This window comes from Oncorhynchus mykiss, chromosome 11 (genome assembly GCF_013265735.2).
Source record: "Oncorhynchus mykiss isolate Arlee chromosome 11, USDA_OmykA_1.1, whole genome shotgun sequence".
In the NCBI taxonomy this organism is placed as follows: domain Eukaryota; kingdom Metazoa; phylum Chordata; class Actinopteri; order Salmoniformes; family Salmonidae; genus Oncorhynchus; species Oncorhynchus mykiss.
The window spans coordinates 64270010-64286670 of record NC_048575.1 but is presented as its reverse complement, the minus strand read 5'-3'; the positions used below and the strand labels follow the sequence as shown (position 1 = coordinate 64286670).

The 16661-nt window shown below is 42.8% G+C and overlaps 1 protein-coding gene across 5 annotated transcripts in view; it reads right to left on the bottom strand.

Annotated features, from left to right (window-relative positions):
- Nucleotides 1-16661, bottom strand: part of fbrsl1 (fibrosin-like 1) — a 258256-nt gene that overhangs the window by 77115 nt on the left and 164480 nt on the right. Inside the window, exon 1 of one of the 5 annotated variants that reach the window (XM_036936105.1) lies at nucleotides 12679-13395. The exons of 1 other annotated variant lie outside the window; for it this stretch is intronic. The gene's annotated coding sequence lies outside the window, so the exon portion shown is untranslated. Of the gene's footprint in view, nucleotides 1-12678; nucleotides 13396-16661 lie in introns of those variants that run through there. 3 more of the 5 variants (XM_036936104.1, XM_036936107.1, XM_036936106.1) reach the window with 3 other exon arrangements.

Sequence of the window (16661 nt, the reverse complement as noted above, 5' to 3'; positions counted from 1 at the left end):
CCAGCATCCCAACACCTATCTGCACCACCCGTCAGTACAACCACCATCCCAACACCTATCTGCACCACCTGTCAGTACAACCACCATCACTACACCTATCTGCACCACCCGTCAGTACAACCAGCATCCCAACACCTATCTGCACCACCTGTCAGTACAACCACCATCCCAAAACCTATCTGCACCACCCGTCAGTACAACCAGCATCCCGACACCTATCTGCACCACCCGTCAGTACAATCAGCACCCCAACACCTATCTGCACCACCCGTCAGTACAACCACCATCACTACACCTATCTGCACCACCCGTCAGTACAACCACCATCCCTACACCTATCTGCACCACCCGTCAGTACAACCAGCATCCCAACACCTATCTGCACCAACCGTCAGTACAACCAGCATCCCAACACCTATCTGCACCACCCGTCAGTACAACCACCATCCCAACACCTATCTGCTCCACCTGTCAGTACAACCACCATCCCTACACCTATCTGCACCACCCATCAGTACAACCAATACCCCGACACCTATCTGCACCACCCGTCAGTACAACCAGCATCCCAGCACCTATCTGCACCACCCGTCAGTACAACCAGCATCCCAACACCTATCTGCACCACCCGTCAGTACAACCACCATCCCAACACCTATCTGGATCACCCATCAGTACAACCACCATCCCTACACCTATCTGCACCACCCATCAGTACAACCAATACCCCGACACCTATCTGCACCACCCGTAAGTACAACCAGCATCCCAACACCTATCTGCACCACCCGTCAGTACAACCAGCATCCCAACACCTATCTGCACCACCCGTCAGTACAACCACCATCCCAACACCTATCTGCACCACCTGTCAGTACAACCACCATCCCTACACCTATCTGCACCACCCATCAGTACAACCAATACCCCGACACCTATCTGCACCACCCGTCAGTACAACCAGCATCCCAACACCTATCTGCACCACCCGTCAGTACAACCACCATCCCAACACCTATCTGCACCACCCGTCAGTACAACCAGCATCCCAACACCTATCTGCACCACCCGTCAGTACAACCAGCATCCCAACACCTATCAGCACCACCCGTCAGTACAACCACCATCCCAACACCTATCTGCACCACCCGTCAGTACAACCACCATCCCAACACCTATCTGCTCCACCCGTCAGTACAACCAGCATCCCCACCAGCTCCCTAATCCCCCAACCACTACACAGAGTGGGGACCAAATCACATCTCCTAGCTGGCTGTTTTTCACAGATTTTTCTCCTGGTATCTCCAAGGTTCACACTTCATTAGAGACTCCATGGTGTATACATAGTAGTGGTATATTAGGAATGTAGAGAGTAGCATGGTGCTGTGGGCCTACTGTATTTGGTGTTGAGGCCCCCAGGTCCCAATGGGAGAGACTTTCGACCTGTGTCTCTTGACAGCTAAGCCTACACTTGTTCTGTCAACCCCCCACTGCTAACAGGTGGCATGTCCCCCACAGCAATGTCATGGGACTCACACACACGCACGCACACACACACACAAACACATGCCGAGCCAAGCCTCAGTCAGTCAGTCCTCCAGCCGGCCGGGCCTAGGACAAACCGCTGAAAGAGGCATACTCAGAGTACAGAGTGGAGAGGCATACTCTCCACTCTCAACATTTGTTGTATGTGTCGAATTGCTATGCTTTATCTTGGCCAGGTCACAGCTGCAAATGAGAACTTGTTCTCAACTAGCCTACCTGGTTAAATCAAATGAAAAAAAATATTAAAAAATAAATAAAACTCTGAGTACAGCGAGGAGAGGCATACTCAGAGTACAGAATGGAGAGGCATACTCAGAGTACAGCGAGGAGAGGCATACTCAGAGTACAGAGTGGAGAGGCATACTCAGAGTACAGAGTGGAGAGGCATACTCAGAGTACAGCGTGGAGAGGCATACTCAGAGTACAGAATGGAGAGGCATACTCAGAGTACAGCGAGGAGAGGCATACTCAGAGTACAGAGTGGAGAGGCATACTCAGAGTACAGAGTGGAGAGGCATACTCAGAGTACAGCGTGGAGAGGCATACTCAGAGTACAGAGTGGAGAGGCATACTCAGAGTACAGAGTGGAGAGGCATACTCAGAGTACAGAGTGGAGAGGCATACTCAGAGTACAGAGTGGAGAGGCATACTCAGAGTACAGAGTGGAGAGGCATACTCAGAGTACAGAGTGGAGAGGCATACTCAGAGTACAGCGTGGAGAGGTATACTCAGAGTACAGAGTGGAGAGGCATACTCAGAGTACAGCGTGGAGAGGTATACTCAGAGTACAGAGTGGAGAGGCATACTCAGAGTACAGAGTGGGGAGAGGGGGAGGAGGGAAAGGATTGAGGGACAATCTCATCTGATCAAAGGAATGCCACAGTAAGCACAAGTGACATGTCTTGTTTGGGAAAGTCCCTGTGCGGACGCTGAAAGGCCATGGACGCCTCCTCTCCTCAGCCGTGACCGACGAGCACCATGGGTGAGAGGAGAAGAGAGGGGGAGAAAAGAGGAGAGTAGAGAAGCAGAGCTGTCGTCTGAGTCGGCCCTGTAGCCAGGAGTGAGAAAGGCCCAATTATATTTCCTATCCTTCATGAGCCGCATGGCCCCCTCTGGCAGCGAGAGGCCTGGGACTGTTCTCCCCCCTCCTCTCTCTTCTTTTCTCCTCTCAGCTGATAAATAAATGACACGCTCTGGCCTCCCAGCACACACTGCAGCTGCCTCCCGCCTGCCTTTCCCTAACATTACTGTAGATAGACATTTTACACATTATTATTGTTGCACGGCAGTCTCTTTCTTTGTGCCCTGCTCAGTCACTGAGTCGATGAGGGGAGGAGAGCGGCTGGAGCGGAGGGGTTGAGAGGAGAGGAGATAGGCAGGAAATGTCTCTTGTCAAAGTCGGCATGCTTTGCAGAAATTTAACAAGTTCCCTGAGCTCGCTCTCGCTCTCTCCCTCTCACTGTCTCTCTCTCTCTCCGTCTCTCTCTCTCGGAGCGAGAGGGCCTGCTGACAGCCACGGATGTGTCACTGTCAGTGACATTTGATAACTGAGAGCGAGAGAGAGTGCGCAGTGCAGGCAACAGGAGTCAACCCAACAGGGCCACCCTTAGCTCAGCTCAGCTCTGTGCTATTCCAGTAGCCTGCTGCTTTTCTCCTATTTCCTTCCCACACAATATACCACGCTAGAGCTGGGCGGTATGGACAAAAATCGGTATCACGATACATTGCCTGAATTGATGAGATAACGAGAAATAGATTGATAAGTTTGATTTTTGTAGTCATCAATTGTCCCTTTATTAACAATCACCCATATTAGCATTTCTCTAGTATAGGCTGCTTATCCTAATGAATGATATCAGCAAAATGCCTTCGATAAGTGATCGGTATGGTCGGTGTTGATGATTTCCGGTTTATCATCTCAGCTCTACAACATGCCCCTTAATTCCACCCGCCGCCCGACACAGCTAACAAACACAGGGCAGCAGTGTGGGGTCTTGCTCCCCAAAAATGGTCTTTGTTCGGTTTACATAAAAGTACATTGTGTAATATAGAGTATATTACAGAAATATACACTAAAGTGCAGTGTTGTGTGTTTATCAAGGAGCTAAAATGAATAAGGAAGTGTTACCAGCATGGCACTTAACTTGAAAACAGCCTTTTATACATGTTTTTACAAGGGGCATCACAAACACAAGAAACAAGTTAAATATCACAGGATATTTGTGTGCGTTTTCTTTCTGTCATAACACACAAAGAAACACTACTAGAATGTATACTCCATGCGTAGGACATATTCTTTTCAACACACGTTCACCACTCCCTATGGCTTAACTGTGAAGGATCAGCATGGATCAAAAGCAACAGGAGTACAAGTATAGGACGGAACGGTAACTATTAAATATAATATAAAACTAACAAAAATGAGAGCAGGACACTTTCATTACTTCTCACGTGTAATTTGTTCTGTGGGGGTCAGCCAAGAACAGCAAGATGAAAAGAGACTAAAACTCCATGGAGAGAAAGTCTGGAGGCTTTTTAACATGCATGTGTCCAGGCCATCCGTGCTCCGCAACTAGAACAAGACTGGCTGGGACAGAGATCCCAGAAATCAAAATGTCCACTAGATTACCTAAGGATAGGCTACGGCTAGGCACTATGTGTGGATTTCCAACTCTCTAACATAAACACAGGCACTGTTGTGACCTTAACGTACAGTGTGTGTAGACTCCAGTTGTACTGTAAATTCTGAAAGCTAGCGTTTGTCTTACTATAATTATGTTGACGAAAGCCTGTTCTGTTTCAAATTAAAATAGTCTGTTCACATCTGGTAGTTCTATTTGCTAGCGCTACCAAAAACAATGTAGCCTTCACTCTTTCCACGTTTTATAATATTCTATAAATAGTATGATTTGAAAGTTTCCCTGGCTACCCTGCTGAATAGAGGGTCTCTGTATGGTTTGGCTGGGTTTGAGCCAAAGATGTATATAAACCCTTGATTGCTGATACTATGTATTGGCCAATGAGAGGCTTTAAAGCCACCTTTGGTCATATTGGCACTCCCCAGAAGAAGCAGTCCTCCATAGGAAAGAACAGAATTCTACAGTATTTCAATTAAATGTTTCAAGGACAAAATTACATGCATTTAAATATTTTTTTGTCATTGTAGTGGGGCCAGTAACATTAGAACTTTAAAATATATATATATATATATATATATATATATATATATATATATATATATATATATATATATATATAAATGTTGTAATATATTTTTTATTTTTTATGCTTAGCTCACATATTATTTAAAAGTGTGTATTAAGGTGTCTGTAATATAATAAACTTGGCAAAATGAAATGTAGACATTAATAAATGCATTTCTATACCTTCGAAAATCATTTTTACAATGCTGGGGGAGTGTTAAAATGGAGGCGCAGTGGCTTCAAAACAGTGCCCACTGTCAGTCATCTATTGTAGATATAAATCGTTGGTCTTAGTCCCTTTGTGGGGCCCTCGTCTAGGCGTGAGGCAGTATGGTCTCTGAAGCCGCTCTCTAACCTTCCTCTGTTTGCAGAGCCTGTCCCTCGACCGTTGGTGTTGCCACAGTGGTAAATTGCACAGCTGTTCCACAATCTGTGGCTGCGTTAATTACCCTAATGTGAGCAGCAGCTCGTCAGCTCCTCGCTAACGAAGGGGCCTGCTTCCCAACGAGGGCGCCGTATGTTTTGTATGTAGGCTCATTTCGACACGGCGTTACACAAAGCCCCCCAGCACAGCACAGAGCAGCGCTCCCCAGCCTGCTCAGCTCGGCTCACAGACAGACCACCCTACACATCTGCATCCAGAGGAAAACACAATCTCTTTCTCGCATCTAATTAACCCAGCTCCCAACTCTCAGTCAAATCTGCTTACTAAGGGGAGAAACACGTGGTGAGATTAACATAGGATTTAATACACTGCAAGTAGAAAGGGGCATAAAAGGATATATGAGAGAGAGGGAGAAAGCGCGCTCGCGAGAGAGACAGCTTAATGATAGTAGCTAAGATCCTCAGCGATGCTTAATAGGAAGCACTGGGTGAATCTGAGGCGATCAGTCACCATTTGTCAGTCTGATCCCTAAGAACCTCCAACTCCTCAGCGGGAGACAGGTACTTTTCTAGAAAGTGTCTTCAATATCATGGATACCTCTCGTCTCACTTGTCAGTGATATAAATCCACCTTTTCTCAACCCTAACCCAACCACCATGTCAACCCTAACCCAACCACCATTTCAACTAGACGTCGACCGATTAATCGGAATGGCCGATTAATTAGGGCTGATTTCAAGTTTTCATAACAATCGGTATTTTTGGACACCCAATTTTGCAGATTTTTTTTTTTTACACCTTTATTTAATCTTTATTTAACTAGGCAAGTCAGTTAAGAACACATTCTTATTTTCAATGACGGCCTAGGAACAATGGGTTAACTTCCTCGTTCAGGGGCAGAACGACAGATTTTCACCTTGTCAGCTGGGGGGATTCAATCTTGCAACCTTACAGCTAGTCCAACGCTCTAACCACCTGCCTCTCGTTGGACTCCACGAGGAGACTGCCTTTTACGCGAATGCAGTAAGCTAAGATAAGTTGCTAGCTAGCATTAAACTTATCTTATAAAAAACAATCAATCAATCATAATCAATAGTTAACTACACATGGTTGATGATATTACTAGTTTATCTAGCGTGTCCTGCGTTTCATATTATTGATGCGGTGCGTATCGTTGCTCTAATGTGTACCTAACCATGAACATCAATGCCTTTCTTAAAATCAATACACAGAAGTATATATTTTCAAACCTGCATATTTAGCTAAAATAAATCCAGGTTAGCAGGCAATATTAACCAGGTGAAAATGTGTCACTTCTCTTGCGTTCATTGCACGCAGAGTCAGTGTATATGCAACAGTTTGGGCCGCCTAATTTGCCAGAATTTTACATAATTATGACAAAACATTGAAGGTTGTGCAATGTAACAGGAATATTTAGACTAATGGAAGCCACCCCTTAGATAAAATACGGAACGGTTCTGTATTTCACTGAAAGAATAAACGTCTTGTTTTCGAGATGATAGTTTCCGGATTCTACCATATTAATGACCTAAGGCTCGTATTTCTGTGTGTTATTATGTTATAACTAAGTCTATGATTTGATAGAGCAGTCTGACTGAGCGATGGTAGGCAGCAGCAGGCTCGTAAGCATTCATTCAAACAGCACTTTCGTGCGTTTTTCCAGCAGCTCTTCGTTGTGCATCAAGCATTGAGATGTTTATGACTTCAAGCCTATCAACTCCCAAGATTAGGCTGGTGTAACCGATGTGAAATGGCTAGCTAGTTAGCGGGGTGCGCGCTAATAGCGTTTCAAACGTCACTCGCTCTGAGACTTGGAGTAGTTGTTCCCCTTGCTCTGCATGGGTAACACTGCTTCGAGGGTGGCTGTTGTCGTTGTGTTCCTGGTTCGAGCCCAGGGAGGAGCGAGGAAAGGGACGGAAGCTATACTGTTACACTGGCAATACTAAAGTGCCTATAAGAACATCCAATAGTCAAAGGTTAATGAAATACAAATCGTATAGAGAGAAATAGTCCTATAATAACTACAACTTAAAACTTCTTACCTGGGAATATTGAAGACTCATGTTAAAAGGAACCACCAGCTTTCATATGTTCTCATGTTCTGAGCAAGGAACTTAAACGTTAGCTTTCTTACATGGCACATATTGCACTTTTACTTTCTTCTCCATCACTTTGTTTGTGCATTATTTAAACCAAATTGAACATGTTTCATTATTTATTTGAGGCTAAATTGATTTTATTGTATTATATTAAGTTAAAATAAGTGTTAATTCAGTATTGTTGTAATTGTCATTATTACAAAAAATAAAAAAAATAAAACAATCAGCCTATTAATCGGTATTGGCTTTTTTTGGTCCTCCAATAATTGGTATCGGTATCGACGTTGTAAAATCATAATCGGTCGACCTCTAATCTCAACCCTAACCCAACTACAATCTCAACCCTAACCCAACCACCATCTCAACCCTAACTCAACCACAATCTCAACCCTAACCCAACCACAATCTCAACTACAATCTCAACCCAATCACAATCTCAACTCAGTAGCCTCTATGAGTACCTGCAGGTATAGTCAGATATCATTTATTCAATGCAGAAGATACAAAATAACTATTTAATATGTAATTCATAGTAATAGACTACATTAGTTCCCCATATACCGATTTATGATGGACTGTATACCATCACTAAGTATTTAACATATTTAACCTTTTACATGCGTCCCTTCAAAGTAAAGGTGTAAGCCGTTTTCACCCTTCCCACAACAGCCTCTACCACCCGCCATGGGATGAAACATGAACACTCTAGCTAGTGTAACTCGCAGGATAAGAACCCGGATCTCCCACAGGAGCAACCAATGTCTTAGACCGTGAGACGAATAGGAAATGTCCTCTTGGGCCGGGGGCAGACACTAGTTCTGAAGTTGTCAGGCTGGGTTACCTCATCACGAGACCATGACCGACTCATGTCTGCTACACTAACCTGACATAGCACAGGGAGGTTCTGTACTGAACACATGAGCTGGGTGACATAGGGGGCTTGCAGGGCGCACAAAACGGTGGGGCAATTAGGTCCACACGACAACTCGAATGGCATGATTTAAGACTCCTGGTTTCCTCTCCTCTACTCTGCTGTGTTCTCTCTCTCCATCATTACGGCTGCAGTAGAGCCATATCTGGCTAATGGCACGCCTGGGGTTGGTGCTCAGACAGGGTGCCACGCAGCGCCGCACAGAACACATTTAACTACACTTCATAAAGGTAACAAAAGACACAGCCTGCTCACTGGAAAGAGCTGCTTTGGGGATGGGATGGGGCGGGCGGGTGGGTGGGAGGAGGAAGGGAGGAGGTAGTAGGAGGAGGGCTGAGTGAAACAGCTGCCAGAATTACAGGTTGACCCTTGTCGGTAGCTTGAAAAGAGGGGGATTCACTCAAGTGTCTCCACCCCTCCTTGAGAGGGCTCACAATAAGGAGAGGACGCTGGAGAGTGGGAAGATATATGCTCACTAGCACCAAAATCAAAGGCCTCTGGTTTTTCCCTATTTTCTCTCCTTTTAGATCATGGCCCTCACTAGCCTCCTTCGTCAGCAGCTAATTGGAGAAGGGCCGGGAGGATAAAGGGAGAGTTCTCTGAAATATTTATGATGGTGTTGGGAGACTGTTTGATGTGAAGTGGGGGTCCTTTATTCCATGGCTCAAGAGAGAACAACAACATCACCATCATGGGAGATCAGTGCTGGGGGGACTAGAACTCTGACCCACCCATCTCTCTACCCTCCCTCCGTCTCCCTCCTTTCCTCCCTTGGTCTCTCCAGCATTGGGTGGGGGTGTTGTGTAGCGACCCATGGTGAGTGGCCCTTGTCCGTCCACTGTGAGCTGTGAGCATGAAACACACATTACCCGCTGAGTGACTGGCTGACCTATGACTGCAGCAATACCTGGAGGTATTTTAAAGGCCTTGGATGGCCCTGCGCACAGTTGACATTTAGAACTTAGGGTAGAGGGGGGGAAAGAGGACGTGAGCGGCCCTCGGGACTCAGCGCAGCGCGAGCAGATGCCCCAACATTTAGGAAATAACATCTGATAGGAGGAGATGACGGAGAAGAAGCTTTGCCGTTGACACATTAGCTGAGTCTCAAATGGCACCCTTTTCCCTATATAGTGCATTACGTTTGACCAGGGTCCATAGGGCTCTGGTCAAAAGCCGTACACTATTTCGGGAATAGGGTGCCATTTGAGATGCAGCAATTGTGGAGGCAGCAGTCCATTGTGTGACAGTGTCAGAGCTGGCCAACGCCACGGGAAAGGTCACTGGTCACTTCCATTTGGGCAGAGGCATAAATCCCCCCTGTACAGAGCAGTTAACAACACACAGGCTCTGCAGGGACCCGCTGTCCACAGACTGCAGAAATAAAAAAACAGAAAAAATGCATTTTGTTTTGCCAACACCCTGTCCCTTTATAGCCAGTGGCCTTGTGCGACCCATTCATGTTATTTATAACATTTATGTTAAAAACAGAGACATCTCTGCAGTGCACATTAAAGTGCTGCTTGCCAACCCCATCTCTCTCTCTCTCTCTCTGCTGCTGGTTTCCTCTGTTCCTCTTCCGCAGGTCTCCCACTGCTTTTGGTGCAGAGAGCTTTATGGTCATTCTCTCGCCAGGATTAAGATGCTCTGAGTACCATGGGGACGCCTGTAAATTCTCCATCTCTCTCACACAGAGGACCTACATATAAGTAGTGTACAGAGGAGGGAGTGTTCTCCTCTCTAAGTATGAATACGATCACATGCTACAAGTCATTTGTTATAGGGTAATGACGTGTTCTGAGAATAATCCTCTAGAAAAAAGAAATCCTAGAATAATAATATGCAGTCACAGTCTGAATACGAGGGTAATTCATATACTATATAATGTGAAGGGAGCCTCCCTCTACCCAGCGAATTGGACAAAGGTGAGGTATTTAACAACCAATAAAATCCACCCAGCTTAATAGGCTTAAAACAAGTGCCCAGCCAACAAATTGGTACAATAGATATAATGTGATTTATGGATGCTGGTGAAGTGTCAGAGGATATGCAGGAAAGAAAGCACACATTCAGCACTGGAAGGGAATGGAAATCCATCCTTCACTGCAGTGAATAGACTGCTGCTATTCTGCCATTCTAAAGAGCAAAAGAAGAGATCACACTCTCTCTCACTGTACTAAAAAAAAAGACAAGAAAAACATAATGGAGAGCTGGATGGAGATGAGATGAGAAAGACAGTACTGCCTGAGGGCTGGCCTTGAATGAGCCATGCCATGGCTAGGCTGCAGAATGAATGTGAAGTGAAAGTGTTGTGTTTTTCACTCTTTCCACTCTACTATGTAACCCACCTACCCTAGTGCCATATTTCACAACCCCGTTCTCACAGTGGGCATGCAGGCATGTCAGGCATCAGAATAAGCCAATTTGGATAATATCAACATTCCAGACAGGTTCCAGTTGGGGATTTAGTGCAGTTTATTACCCCTTCAAACCAAAGCGCTTTTCACAGATTTAACCTAAAATGCGTCAACAAATGTTTCACTGACACGTTTAAATATATATATATTTTTACATTTCAGAGACCATTGCAATGTACTGTAGCAGGCGATTCCATTTCAAACAGCTTAACTGCTCAATCACCTCTTTTATGATAGTAGTTAATAGCATTACAACATTACAGGCCCTATTGTCAGGACGAAGATTTGAATAAGGTTATTTCCTTAACGTTTCCCCGGCTCCCCGATGTTTCATGTTTCACTACTGCTTTTAAATCTTTGCATTAAATCCAACATAAATCTCCATTTAATGTTTCTCCCTCCTCTACTCCCCTTGTTTGAGGAGGCATGAGGCATTAGTCTCATAATGCAAGGTATGTCATGTCTTCCCGAGCTAGCTGTGATCAGCCTGAACTCAGAACATCACAAATAGCTGGAGGATTTTTCACCCTCTTATCAGGCTTGCCAAGCAGGCCTCTTTCTTATCAGCTTTCCGCTGGAGATAAATGGGCTTTTGAAGATATGAATAAGGAGAGCATATTGCAAGCTAATTCCAGAGCTTCATCTGCAGTAGATTAAAGATTTGGTTGAAGGAAATGGAGAAAGATAGACATAAGGGCGGTGGTAGAGGAAGTGGTAAAGGCGGTGGGTACTGTGCAGCAGTAGAGGAGGAGTTTTTAGTAAAGTCATATTTTCTGTATTCACTAGCGTGGATACACATTTACTACAACGTAAAATGGAAACACTATAACCACACTGTGAACAGGCACTAAAATGAGACTCGGGGCTGTGATATTGTTGTTGCAAAGTGTGAGGTTATCTATCCACTTCTCATAGAAACCACCACACAAAAGACCTTTACACCTAGCCAAGAATAGGTGACCAAATCGCCCACTCAATGTGTAGACCAGTGACCCTGTTGAACTCTTGAGACCCACTATTTTCATACTTATTTTCCAATTAGGCTATAGCAGCAGTATTATCTCTGATGTTCAGAATATGGACAATTTTCAAAGTTTGCCAGGACATCAGTATATAGAAATAACATTGTTACAACCTACAGGTTTGTATATTATGACTAAACAAAAAGTCCAGTATCAAATAAATGTAGGCCTATGCACATAGAGGGTCAATCTAGATGTAGGCTATCTGAAATTATTTTTCCAAGAGCTCCGTCATTAGATTGTTATTAGTATAATAATGCTTTGCACACAATAGCCAATAGTATATCCATAAGACATGAAGCTATAGCTATCCTACACAACCTTTTTTCCAGGTACACTTTTAAACCTGAAATAGGATGACAGAGATTCCAAGAGAACATAAGGTACAGGTGTGTGTTGTCCCAAACATGTACTTAGACAGACACAACAACAGTGTAGCTTGTACATCTTAATGACATATTTTAAATACATGAACACGGAAATAATCCTAACAAGCCAAAAGCCCGCCCGAGAATAGAGGACCGGTAAACGCGCATAACAGCCTCTTTGCGTCTTTGGGTCATATCGAAAGACGTTTTGATATAACCTTGAACGTCCAGATTGCTTTGGGAACAAAAACTAATTAAACAGCTCCTCCTGTGGTACTTGGTGTCAGACATAGGGCAATCTTAAAATTGTGTCAAATGACGTGTGTTGAATTTATTATAGACTACGCTACTGGCTGTAACGTGGAGGCTTAGAAATAGACAAAAAATATATGACATAAATAAAGTTTACATAAATGCTAGCCTATTTCAGTCTAAATGTGCAAGTAATTACATATAAATTCACAATAGAACAGAATAGAACACATTGTGCACAGCCGATATTCAGAGAATAATACGCGAAAAATATACATAATTAAAAACGGACACATAGCCAATTCGTAATTCGAATGAATATAACCGCCTGTCATAATGTAAATATTAATATTTTATTTTAGTTACAAAGGGAAAACATTGAAATGAGACGAAAGAAAAGGATTGGCAAAAAGGCAATGATCAAATTTCATAACCTTACCGAAACAAATGAGTTGCGATTTCCTCCGTGAAATTCAATATCGGTTCACAAAACCCTTCAATCGAGCCTTATTCAAATAAATCCAGCAAAATAAGCAAAATAAATTCGTCCAAGAGCAGACTGCCGTGAAGAATACAGCGGGCAGACAAGACAGAAGAAACAACCTGCTCAAACAATAAATATTTAGGCTACTGAGCGTTTTTTCCGTCTGCAGCGGCGAAAGCTGTCAACCCATAAGTAATATTTTCATTATTCAGTTATTTCTCCCTTTCTTCGAAGTTCAATCACACGCAGAAACTATTCGTGCTCCAAGAATAGTCCTAAAAACAGGTTCCTTGTTCCCAAAAAAGGAAAAACATTGGATCTTTGTGTCAAACCAGAATACCGTTTATATGAATCCAAGTCATATGGAAGCTCCGATGACAGATCCTTAACAATAGATTCCACGAATAAGACGGTTTCACGCTGGAAATAACATCAATTGCATATCCCAGGTTGTGAAAAAGCTTTCAAGTGAGTTAAGCTTTTCAATAGAATGTATCCACAATTTATTGACGCTTTTAGAATAGCCGAGAAGTCCCGAAAACGCAGCGCGCTCTGCGCCTCGGACACGACGCTCTCCAGGCACATACGAGAGAGACTGGGCTTCGTAATGTGTAACGTTGGCAGGCTGTGCTTCAAGCTGCTCTCGCTCCGCTGGGTGTGTTAAAAAAAATAGGACAGGACGAGACCAAAGCAATCAATGCACGAGGGCTAGATCTTTAATTTGATTCACTGCGGCGTCGTTCTCAATTGAACATGTCGACAGTCCCGTCTTCTTGTCACTTGAAAACGAATTGCCAAGTCGGGCTTTGCCAATAGCACAGGGTCTATGCGTAGGCCTATTATCATGCTCAATGTTTTACATCGCATTTTAATACAACCTCCCCCCTTTCAAGGACATTCCAAGCCAAAAGCACAATGCGTGATCACAGAAAAAACAAAATAGCCCTGCCACTGACCAATTCTGATATGTGCATATATCCAACAATTATGTAACATAAATACCCATCAATGTAACCAAATAATACTGTCTAATACTGTATATTTCAGTGAAAGACAGTATAATAACACTTAACACCACAATTATGGTGTTGTAATGGGCTGTTATTTTGTTACACAAAAAAAAAAAAAATCTACATTCTGTTCCAGCACAGTGGGGAGAGCATTCTGGCCTCCTTTCTTGGGTTTTAGAAATACAGTATTTCTCCAACCCATCAACAAAAATCTGGGAGTTCATCCATTTTGACCTCCCAAGTCTGCAATGATTTTCTCCAGCTCCCACTTTAACAGTGGTCTGGGGAATACAGATTGGCATTCTGACAAAGAGCAGAGCTGTCCATCTGCCTCCTTTTTAAAGCTGAAGATGCTGTTAAAATGTTTTTCTTTTGGGGGTAGAATAAAATCTTTGAGGCTAAAGAGGAGGACATTTCCTATATTTTCTGTAGAAGTCGGCCCTCTTGTTCACCGTTAGGACCTGTTTAACACCGATCAAAAAAGCTTATGTTACCAAAGCACCAAGAAAAATAATCTGACAACCCCACTCAGTCTCAGTGAACCTGGCTAAAGACAAATTTAACATTAGTGTTTACTCTTTGCCATGTCATGTTATACCCCACAAATACCCCAGAAAGAATAAGGGCTGATGGGCTAAAATAATACACTATTATGCTTCCCCCAAACTGGCATGTATTTTGTGTATATTCGATGCAACATTGCATGCAAAGTCAAAAAGAGTGCTCAGCGGGTTTGTGTCTGGAATGTAACTCTTCTAAATATTTCCCAGTTGACTGTAATTACAGGTCGTCCCCAACCCAACAGACATTTGAACACACACACACACACACACAGACTTTATGGCTGCTGGTCTCTGAGGATGTAATAATGGCAGAGGGACGGATTGAGCGCCATTATGGAAGTAAAGCATAGTGAGAAAGGGGAAACATTTCATCACTTGATGGACTTTTGGTAACTTGGTCAATTCCTATTATTTTTATTTTGGGATGTATTGGGGCACTTTGAAAGACTGTAAAAGCTAAATGGAAACATGCATATGCCACTAGACTTGGGGAACTATCCTGGAGAAGTATATGTAACACAAAAGGAAGTATTATGATGAAACAAGCCACCACAAGCATTATGATGAAACAAGACACCACAAGCATTATGATGAAACAAGACACCACAAGCATTATGATGAAACAAGACACCACAAGCATTATGATGAAACAATCCACCACAAGCATTATAATGAAACAAGACACCACAAGCATTATGATGAAACAAGCCACCACAAGCATTATGATGAAACAAGACACCACAAGCATTATAATGAAACAAGCCACCACAAGCATTATGATGAAACAAGACACCACAAGCATTATAATGAAACAAGACACCACAAGCATTATAATGAAACAAGACACCACAAGCATTATGATGAAACAAGACACCACAAGCATTATGATGAAACAATCCACCACAAGCATTATAATGAAACAATCCACCACAAGCATTATAATGAAACAATACACCACAAGCATTATGATGAAACAAGACACCACAAGCATTATGATGAAACAAGACACCACAAGCATTATAATGAAACAAGACACCACAAGCATTATAATGAAACAATACACCACAATCATTATAATGAAACAATACACCACAAGCATTATAATGAAACAAGACACCACAAGCATTATAATGAAACAAGCCACCACAATCATTATAATGAAACAAGACACCACAAGCATTATGATGAAACAAGACACCACAAGCATTATGATGAAACAATCCACCACAAGCATTATGATGAAACAAGACACCACAAGCATTATAATGAAACAAGACACCACAAGCATTATGATGAAACAAGACACCACAAGCATTATAATGAAACAAGACACCACAATCATTATGATGAAACAATCCACCACAAGCATTATGATGAAACAAGACACCACAAGCATTATAATGAAACAAGACACCACAAGCATTATAATGAAACAAGACACCACAAGCATTATAATGAAACAAGACACCACAAGCATTATAATGAAACAAGACACCACAAGCATTATGATGAAACAAGCCACCACAAGCATTATAATGAAACAAGACACCACAAGCATTATAATGAAACAAGACACCACAAGCATTATAATGAAACAAGACACCACAAGCATTATGATGAAACAAGACACCACAAGCATTATGATGAAACAATCCACCACAAGCATTATAATGAAACAAGACACCACAAGCATTATAATGAAACAAGACACCACAAGCATTATAATGAAACAAGACACCACAAGCATTATAATGAAACAAGCCACCACAAGCATTATGATGAAACAATCCACCACAAGCATTATAATGAAACAAGACACCACAAGCATTATAATGAAACAAGACACCACAAGCATTATAATGAAACAAGACACCACAAGCATTATAATGAAACAAGACACCACAAGCATTATGATGAAACAAGACACCACAAGCATTATGATGAAACAAGCCACCACAATCATTATAATGAAACAAGACACCACAAGCATTATGATGAAACAATCCACCACAAGCATTATGATGAAACAAGACACCACAATCATTATGATGAAACAAGACACCACAAGCATTATGATGAAACAAGACACCACAAGCATTATGATGAAACAATCCACCACAAGCATTATAATGAAACAATCCACCACAAGCATTATGATGAAACAATCCACCACAATCATTATGATGAAACAAGACACCACAAGCATTATAATGAAACAAGACACCACAAGCATTATGATGAAACAAGACACCACAAGCATTATGATGAAACAAGACACCACAAGCATTATGATGAAACAAGACACCACAAGCATTATAATGAAACAAGACACCACAAGCATTATAATGAAACAATCCACCACAAG